The sequence below is a fragment of the Magallana gigas genome, chromosome 3 (genome assembly GCF_963853765.1).
Source record: "Magallana gigas chromosome 3, xbMagGiga1.1, whole genome shotgun sequence".
Taxonomy (NCBI): Eukaryota; Metazoa; Mollusca; class Bivalvia; order Ostreida; family Ostreidae; genus Magallana; species Magallana gigas.
This window is the reverse complement of record NC_088855.1, coordinates 39,531,989-39,547,922: the sequence shown is the minus strand read 5'-3', so window position 1 is coordinate 39,547,922 and position 15,934 is coordinate 39,531,989. Positions and strand designations below refer to the sequence as shown.

Sequence of the window (15,934 nt, the reverse complement as noted above, 5' to 3'; positions counted from 1 at the left end):
TAGAAGTTGAAAGGGTTTCCGATAAATACATGTATTTACAATATTTATTTTATGCGATCAACAATAGGATTCTAGCAGTAATACTAATAAACATGAACTAATTGCCGATCGAATTATTGTAGCAAACATACAAATGAACCTCGGGGTAGTGTTACACTTTTTGATTTTTTGTTAAGGTTAAAAAAGTGATCTATTTTTAACTGTCACGTGATACCATGGCAGGGCAGCGTCAAAGATCGAGTCGAATCCGAAGTAGAAAAATAATATATTGGTGAACACATTCACTTGGTATTAATATTCCGCACTGGTTTTCATAAAAATAATTTTTCTTTAATTGATCATAATTTTGACGGTGATTAAACTCGGAGTTGCCTTAACACCCGCGCAGAATAAAATGCCGAAAATAGTTATATTACAAGTAAATACAAAACATTCTAGTACTAGTGTAACTAGAGTTTTAATTGCACATACACGTACTTACCTGCTAGGTACCATTAATGCACTTACTTTTCATTATTTAATTAATGAGACCATTGTAACACCAGAATTCCTGGTCATTGGAAAGGTTCTCCTAGCTTATGATAATGATGTACATGTACCTAGCTTGTTTGCTAGGAGAAGAAACATATCATTTAAAGAAACAAAGTCATGATAAATAATCCATTTGGTTTAAGAAGGTTGTTAAAATGTTATTTTACAGTGACTTCTTTCGTAACCGCATAAAATATGATTGGTCTCACTTTAAGTCTTAGATTCTGAAATCCCTGCTAAGGCCAAAACCTAGAGTATGGCTGTAAAATGTCGTTTCGGTTCTAAATTAAAATGATATCCAATTTATTTGAAACATAACTGCATATCTTTTTTTCGTACCTTATTGCTTGAAGAAAATTGTATATAAAATGAGACATTTTCTCGACTTACGATTTTGAATTGCATTTAAAGTACAACGGATACTACCGTTACCTAAAAAAAAACCGAAAGTATCGCATAGCCCCCTAACTCCGTCACTACCCTAACTCCGTCACTTTTGGGAAACTCCTCACCGTTTGAAATCAAGTACGATTATGACGTCATTTTTTACATGTCAAAAATCTTTAATCAAATGTCAACAACTTGCAACGGTTAAATTTAAGAATATGTCAAAAAATAACTAGAATTAAACCTTGTTCATTTTATGCACCATTAATTGTGTGAAAATCAGCTAAAACTTTTTCACGGGTGCACTAAAATATCGATATTTCTGACATGCGGGCCCATTCGATCATTTACGGTGGTCAGCCATTTTTAGAGAGGTCAAGATGAAACATTTCACATGTAATACTTTTTTGAATAAGGTAATTAATACATTTTTTTTAGACCGCAATAGCCTTTATGCACTACTCTTGATGATAACGTCAAATCGCTCATGTCGGTACTTTTGCCTTATACAGGGTATAGACATATCCGGTATATCGCTATTTAGAATATGCTACATTTCTAAAAATGTAATAAATAAATAACTTAATAAGTAATATATTAATTAATGATATAAAATATTTGAAATATATAAGGACATAAATCAAACGGCATCCATAAATTCTGAAAAGGCCATTGTGATTGTTGTTACATGGACCCATTTTTTATTCTGGCGATCATTTCATTTCGATGAAATTAAATACAATTTAAATTGTATGCACCATTTTTACTTATTATAACTTGGCCTAGATACAAATTGAGTTTTAACTAAATTGTTAATGTGACTTCATTCCCTGCCATATCATAGAGCATGTGGGTGACGGAGTTAGGTTCATAAGTTATGATAGCACGTGTGATAAACGTCGTATTCAGAGGGCTTATTTGAATAAAAATAAAAATATTTTTGTTAATAATTTTATAAATTATATTGTTTCAGATTATATTTAGTGATTGCAAATGATAAAAACCACAAAAAATAATTTACAGAGAAACGCAGGAGGTTTTCTGCTTATGGTGACGGAGTTTGGGTACTCGGGGATACAAATTTAAACTTTGAAATAGAGAATTCAAGAATTCGTTATTTCAAATTTGTTAAAACAGATTTCAAAATTTGTAAAAACGAATTCAGTAAAATTATTACAATTTAAATTCCTTATTACAAATTCCTATAATTTTTTTATAATAACAAATTTGTTATATTAATTTGTTATAACTAATTCAACAGTCTGTTTAAACGATTTAAATTCGTTTTAACAAATTCAAGAATTCGTTACATATATATCAAATTCCAAAATATTTTTGATAGGTCCTAAATTGGCTCCCGTAAAACCTTAAATTAAAAAAAAATCATTCTGTACTGTAGGATAATGCACAGAATTACAAAAATTAGCTGGTAAAACCCTTATTCTTCAATTTTCCCCCAACACAATATATTTTTAATAGCGCATAATATAGTACTTCTGGTTTCTTGGAAAGTCGCATGCTTTAAACCAAAACTCTCAGTTTAGCCGATAACTGGTCTTAGCTGATAACTTATACAGTGCAAGTAGTCAAGAAATGACTGGTTTCATTAATCTTCAAGGGTATCAATTTTCGTGGATAAAGTGAAAATCACAGTTTCAAGGATTTGTAAATTCGTTGCCAATGACCCCATCAATACAGAATGTTAATAGAAATTGCATTTCAATGAACATTTAATTTCATGGATCAACTTAAAAACGAAATCAACGAAAATTGGTATTCAACGAATATTGATGAAACCACAGTAGTTAAGATATCATATTCATATCTTTCTTTAATACAGTTATATATGAAATGTTCTTTACAGTCGCAGTTTTCAAAAGAAAATCTACTATGCCATATGATAGACAATTACCACTTCTTCATACCTGTCAGGTAAGATATTTACCCTTTGAAAATAAATTTCTACGTATATATTTATTCACATAGGAAAAACAATGGTTTTATAGAAGAAAAACAATCCTATCGGAGTTAAAGTACTTCCTTTAGGAATTCAAATTTAGATGTGACTTGAGCAAAACTCCAATGGAATTTCCAAATTCGGCCGGAAAAATAAGTTTCCTATTGGACCACTACGTTTGTTTAATAAATTTCTGTTACTTATATCTATTAGGAAACTAACTTTTTTTCCCGAAAATCCTATGAGATTTGGGGATTTTCTAAATATACTACTAAAAAATTATTTTTCTCTTAGGAATTATTATTTTCCCATAGCCAATTAATTTTTAAATGCAAATACCTCAACTGTCAGGTGAGATACACTCGTGAGATATATTTAAATATAATTATATGGATTTTAAAGATCATGTCTCTGAAGCAGGTGCCAAAATGCTACATGGACTTTAGTACTGGTTTAATTACACCGGCACAGCTGTGTTCTTTTCTTCATTTCAGAAAAATAAAAAAAACGGACGCTTCATTTACAGTGTACTTCTGAAAGAAAATGCCTAGTTCTCCTTTTCTAAATGTGACTGATATCATCCTAATTTTTAAGCAACAATATAATAGTCTTAATTATTCAAGGAGTATTTTAAAATGTGTGTGTGTGTGAGCAAGATTTAAAGAAAAATCCTGGCATGTAAGTTTATCAAACTTAATAAAATTTATAAGCATGGTTAAAAAAAAAAGCCTATTCATTTTCAAGAAATTCTGTCAAATAGTTATTAAATTATCGTTAAAATTAAGATAGAAATATTTTATGTACGACTTGAAGATAGATATTTCTGGTTCGTAAAAGTAAACAATTAAAATCAACAACTTCATATTTTGTTGGGCTTAGGCATAGTAAAGGTAAGACAAAACGTTTTAAACAAATGAGGAGTTGGAAGGATGTCCAAAGTGAAATATTGAAGCAGACATAAGATTAAGTTCATCTCGATTTATAAATTTAAAAAAGCAGCCGTTTGAGCCGAATTTCGGGCTACATTTCCCTAATCACTAAGAGAAAACAGGTTTATAATTTAGTCATTCTTAAAAATAAGCTTTTCCCGGACTGAAAACTACAGGTCGTAAGGAGAATTGCCTATCCGTTTGTTGGTTCTGTCGCTGCTTCCCTGCTAAAACATTCTTTGTTGCCGGATGATTAGTCCCATAACAAAATGTAACAATTATGAGCTAGCCCACAGTCTGGACGCACACAGTTGGCCTGGTTAAAACGACGGCATGCTTCACGCCCATTTGCTAAGAATGGTCTCTCCTTCCGCGTTTGTTGGGTGTCGACGATGTAGGCTGATGAACTTGCCTCTCCACTTGCACTTTGCCCATGTGAAAAACAGACTGAGTGGTGGAGTTAACCCTCTTTGGTATAAGATTGAACTATCGTAGCTATGCACATAGAGTGTTCGACAGATAAGAATACTTCAACTGGTTTTCGCAGTATTCACATACACTTAAAGTACCAGAAAACGCGTGGCCACACCTAATTAGTAGCCAGTCTGAAGATGACTGGGTGTAGCGCACATAATCAATAGACTGTTTCAGTGTACAAGTACCATCAGTGATCATCTCTAATAGAATTTGAAGGCTTGCATACCCCCACTGCTCAATACTTACATCTCCTAAGGATATTTATTCTCCCCAACGTTCAATTTGACTCCGTTTCCCATATCAATGGTTTTAGATGGTCTAACAAGTCCCTAGTTCCAGTCCATACATAATCCTGGATTTTTCTAGCTTTCTTTGAAGTATTTGAAGTCTGTAAATTACCTTAAGCTTGGAATTCCGCTGGGGCGTCAATGGTCCTATTATCTGGTGGTGCTATCGCCGCGGGATGAAGGGTCATAGAGTTTTAGATGGTCTAACAAGTCCCTAGTTCCAGTCCATACATAATCCTGGATTTTTCTAGCTTTCTTTGAGGTATTTGAAGTCTGTGAATTACCTTTAGCTTAGAATTCTGCTGGGGCGTCAATGGTCCTATTATCTGGTGGTGCTATCGCCGCGTTTGAAGGGTCATAGAGTGCAAGTTCCTCGTCTCAGTTTCTATATGGGTTTGTCACTCTCTGTGTTTGCATTCTAGTTTCGCTCTCTGTAGCATCCTCTCTAGATCTCGGCAATTTGACTCAGTGTCCGCTATTTCTTGTTGAGAAACTTCACCCGTTTGCACGTGTTGGCCATCCTGTACTGTCGACGCTGGCGAGGGTCGTGGTTTCCAATTCGAATGTTTTGTTTTCCCTTTAGGACTAAAAATTCTGACATCTCTGCGCCTGCTTTTGCTCAACGTTCTCTGTCATTTCTGCTTACAAAGTCGATTGTGGTTTTGCCAAAAAATGACTCAAGACTTGCTCGTTATATGCTAAAAATTAGCAAACTAAAATATGACACTATAGAAATAACATGTGACGTACATGTAGCTGGCTTGCTGCCTAACAAAATAAAAAAATTCGCACGGAAAATTGTTACCAGAAATCTCATTCATTTCTAATACACGAATTAACATAATGACCACAAAACTCGGCAGCTAGTTAACTCTCTTTATTTTCATCAATAAGATTGCTGTAAGAGCTACAAAAACACTAATCAGCACCAACATTTATACCCACAAAACGCACATATAAACTATATAACTGAATATTATCGTAAGATTCAGAGTTACAAACTACTCACATACCTAAACAAAGACAGACAATTCGATATGAATAAGAATAAGTGTACATGCCTTTATGGAGACAATTTTACGTAGACATAATGCATAACTGAGCCTAACTTAACATGATAGATAAATTATATCATTCACTCACAACAAGTGCTTGACTGACTTTCCTGCAATAAATTCCTTTGTCACATGTTGCACCAACAAAAAACTCACTCTGGTTATAAACGAAAACAGATAACGCGTTCCATTACAGCTTCACACAAAAATGGCGACAATTGACCTTTTAAATTTCGAGAAGAAGTAAAAAATGTAAAAATGTTAGGGTTAGACGACGGACGAAGACTACTAGTATTTGCAATAGGTCACCAAAGTGATATACTCATTCAAACTGTATTATAAATAAGAAAATTTTGGTTCTAGCTGATAAAACCGTAGAAACGAGTTCAGTAGCATCCCTCCCCCTTTTCTGTCAAGTAATTTTCCACCATATTTATATATATGGAAATATGAGGTATATATTTGTATTGTAGTCACCGAGCTATTATTGTACAATACATCAAAGGACATATCCCATGTTTTTCAAGTTTGTGGTCTTTTATTTAACATAATCTGGCTTATTCATTAGTTTGAAAGCGATGAAATTCAAATGTCGAGATATGCATATTTTCTTGCTCGATCTACCCGTCATTATGTGTGACGTCACATGCCACCTCGAGCGAGAAGGTGCTGTTAGCCATCTTTGTAATTGGATTAGTTAAATAGATATGTTTTATTTTTGTCTATTTTCAATTGCCCTCACTGAACTGCGATATAGACTAAAGCAATTTTAAAAATAAAACAAATCTACTCCCCATTGATATTTACATTTATTGTATGTTCCATTATAACTTGCATAAAGGCACCTTTACATAATAATTGACATCCATGTTCTTGAATTTAATTTCAAACATCAATTTGGTCATGAAAAATTTCATTAAATTAATTTTTTTAAACAACTTAACTTAAAAGTAATTTTCTCACCTTGTCAAATTCCCGTTTCGCACACATTTTTACAATACCTAATTTCAATTGTGTGCAAAACGGGAACAAACCGGTGTTTTGTGTCTCATGTGGGTGGTTCAGCCGTCAAAAATGGTAATTTTGACTTGTTTTTATTTAAGTTTCCCATTCGAAAGTAGGCGGAAATCTTGGGACAAATAACTGTCGACGAAAGGATTAATAAATAAACTAACAACACAAACATAACAAACTATATGATATATTTTTGTAATGTTAGTTTCATTAACAAATCGTATTTATTTTTCAAAGAGAAAAATAGAAGTTTATGCACAGAGACCTGTGTACAAAAAAAGCAAGTTCATCGGACACAAATAACGAGAGGACGCCATTTTGGATACTGCTTCATTAGCTGTTTTCTTATTGATATTGTGAAACTTTACATACATGTAAGCGTCGATTTTATATCAATGATTTCTTCATTCATAACTCACCTCTGCAGAAAACATGTGTACGGTATTTGAGATCTCTGTAAGTTTTATCGATACGGGCCGGGAAAGTCGAGGAGTTGTTGATGTTGGATGTTTACCATGTTTACACGAGAAATAAAGAAAGTTTGTGATATATATAGGTAAATAGATAAAAAAAACGGATATGGGATCTGACAGAAGAAACAACTATTCAGAAAAAACGAGTTTCCTGCTTTATATATTTACACTGTGTAATATGAAGTAAATAAAATAAAATAAATCGAAAGTTGTGACCACTTACGACCGAAGAAACAAACTTCTTGCGCACCAGATTTACAACAATGCACATTATGAGTCAAAACCTTAAAGAAGATAATGCTAATCATACCATTCGTTTACAATCATATGTTAGAAAAAAGTCGCATGTGACGTCACCGCACCACATGACACGCTATCTATAACGAGTTTTTATACGATCACGGCTTTGATTTAAATTGATTTTATGGCTAATTAAAGCCTTTTTAGAGCAAACAAACTTTTGGATGTAATTAATATATAAACAGGGCAAAAAATGTAAAATGTCTCATACTTTAGAAACTTGCGGCATGTCCTTTAAATCAAATACATGTCAACTTAAATTATCATTTATGTGCCAAAAGCTATAACCGGAAATATAACACGCCGTCGAAAAAAAAAATCGGACACGAAAGCCACCGGAGAGTCACGTTAAACAATTGTCAAATCATTAAAATAGAAACTCGGCTTTCAACAAGCAGCCTCACTATAAAGTTTAATTTGGACGGTTTGGCTTTATTTAATGAGGTCTCGAGTAGTATGTAAATTTATCTCATACGTGTGGTGTATATTACCCGTGTGATAAACCTTTGCTATATCAAACGGGTGATGCTAAATCAAATACTTCCGGTCCGAACTATTTTTGACCCAGCCCCTCGCTTCAACGCTTCAGTGACCTATAAGTTTTTACGATGATTGCCTAGTACTTTCAACATAACTATATTTACTACAAAAATTGATATAAAAGGGATTTTGTCAAAGATTTAAATTACAAATATGAAATAAAACACATATTAACTGCGTCGCATAGCCGTCCGAACCGAGGGGGGGGGGGGGGGGGGGCTTATACATAACTTGAAAGTTATACACAACCGTAAACACAGATTTTTGATGAGTTTAGCCCCCTTCCAACTTTCAATTTGCTTTGTGATTTTTATAAATCTGCAAATTACGTTACCTATCAAGGAGTTCATCCTGACGACGCGATGAAAACAGAGCGCTCTGGTTGTGTTTATAACTTTATATACAAGAACTTACCGAAATAATGTTTCATAAGAAATTTATTCCACCACCAGTAAGCATCCTTATTCACTTTAATTTTGAATCATAAGGCTAGTGTTTGTTTTATAGAACATCAACAACTGTTCCTCGTTCGAGTCAATTCAAACTAACGAGCATTCGCAACTTCGTGTATGTCAACAAACTTAATTATTCAAGTCTTCTAATCGGAATTTCCATTTAATCCAGTGAATAAGCTCTAAGAAAACATTTTTAGAGCTAAAAAATTATATTATGGTTTATTTCAGTGAAACTTTACATTAAAACAGTTAGATTTATCTCAGGAATGACGTACTAAATTGTATTGCGCAAGGTCACAATAGCCGCATAACACAACGTTGCATCATCGTTTTTAATCTTTGAAACAATTCGGGTCACATAAGGGACTGTCTCAAAAGCTTTATTATATAAATCAAATTGCATGAGATAAATAAAACATCTATGATTGTGTGATTTTTATATTTGCTTTATCCAACTCGTTGAAATGGTTATATTCGCTCGGCAAGCCTCGCGAATATATACACCATTTCAACTCGTTGGATAAAGCAATATAAAATCACACAATATAGATATCCTCTATATAAAGTAACAACATCATCTACATCCACCGTACGTGTATGTATGACCAGTTATTAGTCCCCTAACGGTTTCACCGGAGGGGACTATAGCTTTCCTCTGCGTCCGTCAGTCCGTCTGTCTGTCCAACTTCAGTTTTCCACTTTTTTTCTATATGCTTTAGGCGAATGATATGAAATTTGCTGAGCAGCTTCAAAATATCAAACTACAGATCAAGTTTACACTTTTGTAGCGTCTGGTTGACATATTTTCCAGAAAATTATTTTTTTATATTCCAATTGTTTAATGTTCGGGTTCGTTATCGGGCTCGGTGTGTATCAAATAAACGAGGAAAGTATGTTGTCAGTAATAATATCGTGCATTACTTGGACCATTCCTTTTATCGTTTCTAACAAACAAATAAGTTCTGTAAAATAGTATCAAGCATTGTGTTGTAAATTTAATCGACAGGGTTTTTTGTATTATTACAATCGGGTTCGTTATCGGGTTGGTCTGTTGAGACGGTAAGAAATGATATTCTGCATAACGGTGCATTATTTTCACAAATTTTTACAAACCGGTAGGGGACGTGTATTGCTTATGCAATGCTCTCAGAATGCTTGTTTACTTAGCAGTGTAAAACGTTGTCCTAAAGCAGTTGTCAATGAAAGACTAAAGACAATTCACGAGGCGATCTTGGGATTATGATGTAAATATCCAAAAATGTCGGAGCTTAAGTCTTAGATTTAAGATGGTTTCTCGAAGTTTTCCTAAATTTAGGAAACATACGTAATTTTGTGACACAGTAATTTCTTTCTTTTAGACCATCAAAAAGTGATAACCACATGAAGTTTTCAACTCGTTTAATGCAACATCAATTTGAAATGGTTTGCCATTCTTAGCGATGGAAATATTTTGAAGAGACGTAAATGACAAAGACAAGAAAATAAAAATAAAAATATTAATATCTTTTAATCTGTTTCATCACAATTAAAAACAGAAATGGTGACGAAAATGCTCAAGTGGGTGTTAGTTGCACTAAAGCTAAGAATGAGCTTTTTGGTTAACATATAATTTAATTATGCCTTAGCCGCCCTATTTTTATAACAATTTATTTATCTATCATGCATATATTGAATCTTTCATGCGATAATTGTGAAATGTAACGTTGTAAATATCAGTATTGAAACTAGTCCTAGATAATGTTTCAGTTGACGTCCTTGGCAAGTGATGAATTTCGTCAAGAATCATTTGAGACTCTCTGACGTCATCATACGACATTTCCATGTCATCGACATCTTTGTCACCAACGTCTAAGAAAAATGTAAATAGTCGTTGTTATCAAAATTACATCCATAGTATTTGAAAGAAGGTATGAGACACTTTTTTTCTTTTATAAAGTTCTTCCTTAAAAATTAAACAATGAAAATTTCTAAAATCAAAATTTTTTTCTTTTAATTATTTGATACATGATAGCATAGTGTAATAGGTTAAAGCTTTAGCTTCTGATTTTCTAGTCATGGGTTCAAAACTAAACCTAACTTTTATATTGATCACTTTCATGAGAATTTTCAAAATACATTTTCTCTTTTAAATAAAAAACAATTTGGCAACTTTAGTTTAAAATTTAAATATAACGCATTTTCATCCACATAGGTATATAAAGTTGTTCCATATTACCTGAGTGTTTTTAAGTACATGTTACTTAAATATTAAAATTACTTACCATATCCTTGTTTTGTGATTTCAGGATTTGTGTTGACTGTACGTGATATTGTGGACCTTTTAAAAATTGGGTGATGTTTGTAAAATCAATGACAATCAAATTCCCACTTACAGTGTAATGATTTAAAAATCTTCATCACTAAAAATTACCTCTTCTTCAGAATAATAATTGTTATTACAACTGCAAAGCATCCAGAGACAACGATTAAGCTTAATAGAAAAATCGGCCAGGAGGGTGCCTCAGTATGTGGTCTTTCTTGTGGTCCTTGTTGTGTTCTTTGTACATCATCTAAATAAAAATATTATGACTAAAGTTCAACGATACGAAAAAAGTAAATACTAGAACAATATACGAGGGTTGTCCAAAAGGTTCGTGGACATATGTAATTTTATTCAAAATAACGGCGCCATTATCAGGAAGGTATTATGATATTTTAATATAGATTAAATAATGTATATGTGTAAAAATCAGAGCAATATACATTTTTGTATTGGAGTTATAATTATATATACATTGCCTCTACAGGCCCTCTACGGCCCAGCCTGACTTTGAGTTATAACGACGTTTCTATAACGTCGTAGTCCTGGGTCTACTTGAGAGTGATATGCCGCATTCACCGTTTGGTCAGATGGTACAATCGCATACTCCATTAAAATTTCGCATGTGACATTTATGGATAAGCAAACTCGAACTATTTCGATGTTTTTCCTGTTTCCTCCATCGTTTGTTTTGTTTCTGTTGGTGTTTTACCTCAGTCGAAACAATTTTATTATTACGCGCTGTTCCGTGTGGTCAGCTGACGTCGCTGGTTCATGCGTTTTTAAAGACATGTTCTTGCCGTAATATCTTTTAGAAGTCCACTGCTGGTTTGAAAATAGCTTCAAATAACGTATGAAAATGACGTACACTATACACACTACATCACAATAGAAGATTATGAAGTTTTAAAATGGTTTATAAAAACTGTAACTATTCATATCTAAAAACTCAATTACAATGTTCGGACAATTTTTACGTTGAGCCGTGCGTACTTTCTGCGATCCTTTGATACATTATATTAGAATTTAAGTTTATTTCTTTGAAAAACATTCAAAACCACTTTAGTTTGATTTGAAATTTTATGACAAAGATTTAGATATGCAATATGTATATATAAACCAATTTAAAATGACAAAAACCCAATTGTCCACGAACTTTTTGGACAGCACTGTCTCGTATATGAAAGTATTTACCTATACTAACTAGTTGTTTTAATCGTTTAACTTTTCCTATTCGATAAATTTGTACTTGAAATTATTTTCGCAATCCAAGGTTATTTCCTCAATTAGTGTGATTTTATATGTGCTCTAAACATATAATATGTTAATGGTTTAGCATTTTTTTTCAAAACGTTCAATGCTACAAATATTTAGTAACTAGAATCCTACGTATTACGTTGAGTGATATTTTTCTCAACAAATCGAATGAATTTATTTTGTGTCTTCAATAGTGTTAGATGAGAAAGGGTTAAATTTATTTTAAAACAATTATTGTTTCAGTATTAATGGTTTATAAATATTTTAAAGGATACTTAAAGATATTTAATTGTTTTTATTTAATATTTAAAAGTATTTACATAGATACCGTAATACTGGAAATTGTGTTAGAAACAAAAAAATTAATGCAAACGAGGTTGAATTTGTTTTGTCTCGTTTAAACATATTGGAAAACAATGTAATATAAAAAGTATGAATTTAGAGAAGAGAAATGTGTCCAATATGTCGAATGATACCTTTACTTAAGTCCCTACAATTTTACTTACCACAAGAACCATTGATATTATTACAGGGGATACAACTACAGTTCAAACTACATGCAAATCCGTAAAATCCAGGTAAACATTTCGATGCACATTGATGTCCATAAAATCCCACACATTCTGAAATATAATCGAGATACAAAACTGGTGAGCCACAAAACTACACAACTTTTTATATTGTTGTCGTCTCATATCACGCATTCCTAATAGCTGAATACTCTTAATAACGATATTCCATTTTATATGTCATTACATGATGTTTATAAAGCTTTAAGACGCTAATCGTTTCATTCTGTGTGCTGCTTTTAAAATCAGAAGTTTAAATTTGTAGGATATCGAAATTGTGTTGCAAAATTGAATGTATGTAAGCCTGGTTTAGCTATAAAGTCCACATTCATTTTAAGTTATAATATGATGCTACATGAAAAAAACCCACTTTAAACAGGTTTAGAAACTGAAATACAAATGCTATCAAGTTTATCTGATTCACCTTACCAAATACATCGGCTTTCTTTCAGGAGAATTTTAACTTTTAAAAATTCAAGTGAGTCCAATGTTCCTAAATATTACTTGTTTCCTTATTTTAAGAAATTGATTCCTGCAATTGTCATCCTTTTAGGTTCCTCGGTCCGCCACATGCTGTAAATACAACTATTAGATATTGCCATCGTCTGAACAACCTACAGGTTTGGGGCTTGATGTTTACTTTGTACACCAGATGTCTCTGTGATTGCATGAGGTATATACTTTCGATTTGTTTGGCGTTTTCCCTTTCACCTTTGTTAACTCTGGCTTCCCTTCCTTGATTATTTTGGCTTTGTTATTACAATATTCTTAGAACTTGAATAGTAAAATTAGCAGATTTGAGGGCACGAACTTTCCGAGTTTAATAACAGGTTTATCTGATTTTTAAGATACTTTTTAAATAAAAACGATTAGAATATAAAGTACTTTTGATACGCTTTTTCATAACCCACCCATATGCTCTCGATTGTTAAGACCTAAGGCCTTAATCCCTGACCCTGAGCAATGTATTTCACAGGTTTGGTAGAAGCCTTTATTGATATTGTAACCGTGCACATAGTTGTTCTCAAATATATATTGTAGTTATACCCCCGTTTCGAAGGAAAGGGTAGTATACTGTTTTACTCTTGTGTTTTTATTTGTCGTGTGTCTGTTTGTCTGTCCGTAACAAATTTTCGTCGAAGATTTCTAAGCAACTTTTTATCGCAGATGCTTACAATTTTAACACAGAGAATGCCATACTGCAGTAGAGTAGTATTCGTTTTTTAAACAATCAGATGTCAACTTCCTATTAAATGACGATTTTGATATAATATCGCCTATGCTTCAAATTTGCATATGCTTCAAATTTTAACACACTTTTTGTTAAGGTATCAGGTATACAATATTGTGGGATTCTTTTTTGAAACAATCAGACGTCAACTTCCTGTTAAATAACGACTTTGTTTAATTTTTGTCTAAATTAAATTTTCGAACAAATTTTCGTCGCAGATTACTCTGCAACTGCTAACAGCTAACAACATAATTGGTTTTCTTTCACAAAATTGTAACAGACCAGCGTAATTGAAGAAGAGTTAGAGTTACGAATCTGAAAGTCACAAGTTAGAATCTCATTTGGTCTTTTATAACTTTTACGTTTCCAGATAAAGAAATGTTTTGGTAAACTATTGTAAAATCTGAATATGCCTAGTAGGTGAAACTGAGTTTATTATAATATATTTTTATCAACATTATTATCGACAGTTGTCCATTACCACTCTAATACATTTTTACTATATGGCCATATTGGCCCCTGCCCTAGAGCCTAAAACCCATGTGGCCCCTGTCCTAAAACCCCTGGCCCAGTGACCTTAAATTTCATTATTTTGGTAGAAGTATCACTACTAATCATAAACATGTGCTTAGTTTCTCTGCTCAAAGGTCATTACTTAGTAAATTATAAATTTGCTCTAATTTTTGGGAGTTGATTTTAATCAACTCTCCTATGCAGTTACTCTGACAAACTGAAAGTGAAAAAGTGTTTGGACCTAAGCACAAATCATCACCGCTGACAAGACTTAGTTCTTGAAAATAATAGGAAAATTCGATATAATGTATGCTGAAGCATTGTTTTTCAAAGAAACTAATCAATAAACACTTTGAAAATAGTCAGATTTTATATAATACTGTGGAAACATTTAATTTCGTGGGGGCCAATTTTCGTGGATTGTGGGATTTTTGCTTATTCGTTGGGCGTAATTTCGTGGATGCGTCGGTTTTCAGTTTCAGAAGGAAAACTAAATCTTTTATAATTAGTTTTCGTGGAGGATGTAAATTCGTGGGTGAGAGGTACCCACGAATACCACGAAAATTGAGCCACCTCGAATTCTAATGCCTCCACAGTACTAACAACTAAGATATTTTTATAGTCTCATGTATTCCTACGCCAGAGTTTGATATAGCCTCGTTCAACCAAACGTTCGACTGTCTCCGTGAATCTCCAACAAGAGGCTCTCTTGCTTGTCGGAGATTAACGGAGACAGCCGAGCGTCTGGTTGAACGAGACTAGAGTTCGATATCAATAGTGCTTGGATCCATACAATTTTTAGAATTGCTTCGATTACTTATTTATAGTTTGAAATCTCTCTTACTATCTTAAATATTACACAACATGATTCATATGGGGTTTCTCGAAATTTTTGTCGGAAAAGTCTAAAATTCATATAATAAAAAAGTGCGTAATTTAAATACAGACTAGAAACTAGTTGCCACGCAAGATAAGTTGATTTTAAAATAAATGATAATCGATAAAATCTACTCCCGTCAGTACTTCAGTACTTTGATTTTTTCTTTTACCAAATATGTATGGCCTCTGTCTGGAGGGGATTTTCAAGATTTTCACAATTTATGATATCCTTCCCCTGTAGATGCTACACACCATTTTTGGTAAAGATAATCCTGATAATTTCAGAGAAGGGAAAATGTTAATTGAATAATTTTAAATATGATAAAATTTAGATTTATACAACTTTAAAAAGAATTACATAACTCTCATTTTTTTCTGAAATAAAAATGATTGAACTTGTAGCGGTATTAATTGTTTCAGCTTTGCATGAAGCATTGATTTTTATCTTCATTCATTAGAAACTAATCATTATAAAAAGTAACATTTCCTTTCATCGAATATCAGATTGTACAGACAAACATATACTTACCCACACACTTGTCTCCACTTATTTTATAATTGGCACAGCATTTAAGATCTTCACTACAACGATACAAAACACACTGAGATACACAAAATATACATGCAATAGTTGAATCTTAAGTGTTCTAAAATATTTTAGCAAGTATCGAACAACATGAAATAAATTCTTGTCTATAAACTCTTACCCATCCTTACTGCAAATTCCTGAACCGCTTGTTGAATAAACTAGTGACATTTTCACAACAAAAGTTAGTCCAAC

General features: G+C 32.7%; 1 non-coding gene across 1 annotated transcript; it reads right to left on the bottom strand.

Annotated features, from left to right (window-relative positions):
• Nucleotides 1-9,782: 9,782 nt before the first annotated feature.
• Nucleotides 9,783-15,728, bottom strand: LOC105328753 (uncharacterized). Its single transcript, XR_010712174.1, has 5 exons — nucleotides 15,683-15,728; nucleotides 12,468-12,584; nucleotides 10,816-10,954; nucleotides 10,667-10,722; nucleotides 9,783-10,253 (listed from the first exon to the last, which is right to left on the bottom strand). It is a non-coding gene; the product is annotated as an uncharacterized protein (transcript).
• Between the last annotated feature and the right edge of the window lie 206 nt (nucleotides 15,729-15,934).